Here is a 5,906-nt window from a genome sequence, read left to right as displayed (position 1 = left end):
TGTGAAATTTAAAGGACAAATTGAATGGTTACTCAGCTGTTCATAAATTCCATTCAATATTTTATTGATAGCCTGGATGAGGGAATGGACCGTGTGTTTATTAAATCTGCCAAGATTAAACCTGCAAAGAGTGGCTACAAATACATGGGGGATAGAAGTATTAAAAACTTTTGACAACTTGGACAAGTTGCCTATAAATACAGGAGTCATCTCAATTGTAAAAAGTGTAGCATTTTAACTTAGGCAGGAGTAAAGTGCACAAATACAGGATAGATATCAGCTTGGCAGAAAGAAGTCTGGGAAAAAAAAAAAGATCTGAAGGTTCTGATAGATCACAAGCTGAACAGGGGTTATTGTCCTGAGCAAAGAGAAAACACTACACAGATATATTAACAGAAAAGCTACGTGCAAGGCATCTTGCAGGTCCTTTCGCTGTACTCAGCATTAGTAACACCTCAGTGCAGAGGCACGTCCAGTCTTGGGTACTGCTCCTCAAGAAAGGTTGACAGGCTAAGCAGCAAGAATAACAATAATGGTTAGAAGTCTGGAAAACATGACCTGAATCAAGAGACTGAGAACAGGAGGTGCTCAAAAGAAAGAAGACCATGGAGAGATGTAGTAACAGTCCTGACAAGAGTCAGGATCGGTGCAGTAACAGTCCTGTAGCAGATAAATGTCTGCTACAAAATGGCAGAGAAACAACAGTTCTGCATATGCCAAGAATGTCATAAGCAGATCTGATTCTATCGTGGAAGAAGGAGATGGACTAAGTGATCAACTGAGATTTCTTCCAGCTTCACTTTTCAATGATGTTATGCTCAGCTGATGCTGATTAGAGTTTGTCTGTACTCAATTTGTCCTGATGTACCCCAGTGACTTCATACAGTAATTTCTCATGCACATTTACATCATTTCTGCATTAACATCATAATTAAGGTTACAGTGTTATATGTTCATCTTAAGACTATCTGTCTTACAAATACCTTATCAAAATGCTATTTGCCAAACCAGCTTGACTCGCAACTCATTAATCAAAAGCCATTTTAGTAATTAGTCCTCAAATAGTAATTCAATAAAATTTGTTTATAATAATTTTTGTAATCACTTGGCACCACTACTCTCAGTCTCAAAGAATCTAGATTAGAGTTGCTGGTGCCAGAGTCTTCCATTCCACTGCCATAATTTCAGAAACTGCTACAACTTTAGAAAAAATTGTATACATCTTGGGCCTCTCAGTTCCAGATTCTTATAGAAGACTCCACATCACTGCTGCTGCCATTAGCATTCGGTCCAAACCCTGGCCCAAAAGCAGGACCAGCACTACCTATGTCTATTCTGACATTGGAAGAGATGTACTTAAAATCTTCCTCAGATTACCCATTTCAGTGATTATACATCCCATGTTAACAACATATTCCTAACATCTCTATTAGTGCAGTTCAGCCTGTTATCTCCAGTCATCTCCCCAGTGGGCATGGAAAACAGTTTAAGATGCAGTGGCCAGGCAGGGCAGCTGACATGACTGCTTCTTAGTCACAATTACTTACTCAGGTGCCAAGGGCAAGCAGCGCTGCCTTATCAAATAATTATAATCAATTACCAATATTGATCAGAACCAGCTATAGCTCAACTTCCCACAGGATCCATCAAACTAAATGGTTGTGCTGTGGTTGTGCTGCTGGAAGGAGAACAAAAGACCCTTGTGAAGTTGTGCAGGTTCTGAGATTTATGAAAATACAGCTCAACTTCACTGGCATACAATCAGTTAAATCAACATCATATAAAACCAGAAATAATACTAGCCACAGACCTTGTTAGCTCTGTATATCCTTACACCATTGCTAAATTGAGTTGATATGTCAGAGAGTGGAAACCCAAAAGATTCCAGATTTATCATCTTAATTTTTTACATTTCTTCTCAAGAATTCACACTGCTGTCATTTTCTCTTCCATTCTGATTACCTTCTTTGTAACATATTGGCTTTCTTACTTTTACTGAATAATTCCTGGTCTATTATATCTATAATTATACTAATAATTAAGCATGCCTTTTCATCAGCTAGCAGCTAATTACTGCTGTTCCTACCCAGCTTGCTCAGAAAACAGTCAATTCATCTGTATCCATATCACTCTCACTGTTGCTAAGCAGTCAATGCTAGTCAGCAGTTGCACTGTAACTAGCATTGTTCGCTTCACCCTGGCTTTAAATGTATTTTGCGGTAGCTGAGTGGTGCTGCCTTTCAACCTCAGAGTAAACGTTTTTCACTGGTAAGCAAGCTTTAGTCACACGTTGAAGTACGGCACCTACTTGGCAAAGACTGCTTATCCCAACCAGTTTCAGAGCATCTTTGGAGCTGTTAGTAAGCAGCTGCTACTTACTGCAAGGAGCAGTCTGGAATTGGAGAGACCTGAAAAGAATCAGCTAGCAAACCAGCCTCTACCACTTTGTTATATGCAAACTGAAGTCATGAAGTGGTCTAAGCTCTCGTTCTCTAGTACTATCACAGTGAGAACTATTTGCATTCACACACTGTCCTTCCAGACTTCTTGGTAGGCCAGATCGTTCCTGTGTCCACTAATGCGAGAACTGGACATTGTCAGCATGACTCTGATGTCTCACTCTGGTTCCCACCAGCACAGTGTAGATGGCTTCTGCCCAAAAACACTCAAGCTAGTTAGTATCAAACTTCAGTGATGTGGTGACAAATCAGCCCAGATTCCTCTTTTTTCCAATTACCTGTCATTCTATCTATTGTAGGTTGAAGACAGAAGCTGATGTTTCAGGGCAGGAATTCCTACCATCTCCAGCCCTGGCAAGCCACTTCTTCCCTGTTTCTCAGTTAATGAAATTAGTGAAATTAACATTAGTGAAATGTTAATGGCTGATATTTCTAGCCTTCCTAGAGACTGGGCTAGGCCAAAACCCTTAATCCTTTTATCTGCTTCATGATGGCATACTCTGAAATGCGGAAATGTTGGCAAATGCAGTGGTTGTGCTCGATTCCAGAGAAAGGGAATTCAAAAATGAGGAAATCTGTTAAAAAAAACCTGCTCAGAGTGGCAGCCAGAAAGGTAAAATGTTTTCAGATGGCAGGTAGACTATTTTAGGATTCTATATTGGAGGCTCAAAGCAAATGCATATAACCTGTCAAAAAAGACTTGAGAGAAAAACAAAAAGCTAGCATCATAAAACAGCAGGATCAGGGAGGCTGTTGGAAGTTAAAAGGTATCCTGCAAAAAGCTGAAGTTGTGTCTGAAAAAGGAGAACTAAAAAGAACATAAATTCTAGCAGACTAAATGTAAAAGCACAATAACATAGACTGAAGAAAGAGTTTAGAAGCAGTTTGCTAAAGAAATAAAAAAAATGTAATAAATCCTTCTTGAACACATCAAGAGCAAGAAGCTTGCAAGAGTCAGTGAACTACACAGGTACGAAAGAAGCACTCGAAAAGATAATGCCATCACAAAAAATCCCAAACCTTTTTTTTTTTAAAAATCTCTATTCACCTGGAGAATCTCGGCGAAACTCTGAAACCAGCATCTTGTTTATAAGGCATTCACAGAAGGCTTGTCTTAATTTGAGGTTGCTAAGAGTAGATTACAAACCAGACAAAATGAATAACAACATATCACTGGGCACAGATGATACTGATACAAGATTTTTACAGAATGTTAAATATGAATCATCTGAGCTAATACCCTTAGTACGTAACCTTTTGCTGAAAATTGGTGCGATTATCAAAGGACTAGAAGGTAACTAATAAGAAATCAGTTTTTAAAAATAAACCCAGTGGCAATTCAATAAACCACAGATTACTAAGTCTAATGTCCATATTGGTCATATTGGCTGAAGCTCTAGTAAAGAACAGAATTAGTGAATACATGAATAAAAGTAACACATTAGGGAAAAGTAAACATGACTTTTGTAAAAGGAATCTGAGCCTCCTAAATCTGCTGGAATTCTTTGAAGGAGTCAAAAGCATGTAAATAACAGAGATCCAGCTGAGAAATTTTCCCTATGTTTCCAACTCACCCCAAGCTTCCAGAAACCTCAGACATTGAAAGCCTCATCAAAAGGCTCTTAAATAAACTAAACAGCCGGGGACTACAGGTAAGGACCTCACAGCATTAAATAATAGTTTAATATTGGAAAAAGAAGATTAGACTAAAAGATGAGTTTTCAAAGTGGTAGATGATCATCAGTGGAGTCCCATGGGGATTAAGGTCCATGGTGTTCAATGTGTTCAGAAATTATCTGGAAAGTAGGAGGAACAGTGAAGAAGATTTCTGACAAAAACTAAATTAATTAGGATAATATTTACTACAAAAACTTAAAGATCTCATGACACTGAGCAGCTTCATGATAAAGTAGAAGATAGATTTCAGCCCTGACAACTATAATATGGCTATCCACAAAAAGCAACACTAACTTTACACACAGAGTGATGGGCTCTGAACTAGTTTGCACAATTTAGGAAATGCATCTTGACGTTATAATACCTAGTTCTATGAATATATCACCTCATTGCTCAACTGCAGTGAAAAAAAGAAAATTGAAAGTTCAGAATTCTTTGGAGAGAAAAGTATGACTTTGCCCCTGTATGAATTCATGGTGCATCTGCTTCTCGAATACCAAGTGCAGTTCTGATACCCTCACCGAAAAAAAACAAGAAACTGTAACAGGAAAAAGAAAAGATACATAGTAGAATGACAAACATGGTAAGTAAAAAACTGCTTCCATGTGAAAAACAAAGTTAGCATGCAGAAGTTGAATAGGAAGTGATCACTTGCCATTTGTCTTTCTCAAGTGTATGGAGCAGGCCAGGAGCCAGAAAGGGAAGACGGACATCGTACAAGAGCTCTATCGCATGCCTTTTTGTTCAGCTGCTGAAGCCTTCATATTCTGTCAGACAAGAATTGCAAGGTATGCGTGAAAATTGCAACAGCTAGGTTTCATATGCAATCCCAGCATGTTTTCAGGAAAAAATGTAAGGGGAAAAAGGAGGAACAAAAGATTTCTGTACGTGAAGTACTTTTTGTTTCCATTACTTCTAAATCGTAATTCATTAGGAGGTCTCCACTTCCTTTCCCATCTGCCCTCTCCATGCTACAATTTCAGAATTAAAATAAATAAAAAAAAACACTTAGGCAGCATTTACTAACATCTGACTATGGCAATCCAGCCACATTGCTCACCAGCCTCTATAGCGATGCATTTTAACATAGCTCCTCTCACCTTTTTACATTTCGCTCATTTTTCAAACTCCTTTGAGCATTGTGGGTTTGGGTTGTTAACTCAGCTCCTTCAAGGACAGCACTACTTTTCTTTCAGTTGTGCAGTGGCTAGTACCAATTGGTCCCATACCTGATAACAGCCTTAAACTACTGGCGAGCTATTAATAATATGCAAGCAATCATTTTAATTGCAACCGTGTGTCTAGAATTTAGGAGCTGTACAAAGAGTTCCTTCTATCTAAAATAGTCCCATTGAGCATTTTGGAGTTTAGCTCTCATTAAAAGTAATAGAGGGAAATAGTCTGTAGCAAACTGGATGTGTTTGTTTTCACAGTTCACCTCCTGCTCCTCTACACTAAAACACACTCAGTCAGTGACAAGACCACAGCTGTTGCCATCTTTTACTTACCTGCTGATTGCAATATTTAGCTTGAGGGACACTGAAGTTTTCTGTTTGTTAGTTATCAGGTCAATAACTCTCACCTTATCACTTCAGTTTCCATTCTGTTGATAAAACCTGTCAGCCTTCCTTGAGTGGTTCCTGCCCCTCAGAAGAAATCACATTAAATTGGCACAACCAAGTAAATCTGTAAGGGATGTGCTCCTGACTTACCAAAGGGAAGAGGGGAGGGCTTGAATTTCTCTCCCTCTTTGCATGGCTCCAATGTCCA

The sequence above is a fragment of the Mycteria americana genome, chromosome 8, assembly GCF_035582795.1.
Source record: "Mycteria americana isolate JAX WOST 10 ecotype Jacksonville Zoo and Gardens chromosome 8, USCA_MyAme_1.0, whole genome shotgun sequence".
NCBI classification, from domain to species: Eukaryota; Metazoa; Chordata; class Aves; order Ciconiiformes; family Ciconiidae; genus Mycteria; species Mycteria americana.
This window is presented reverse-complemented; position numbering follows the sequence as displayed.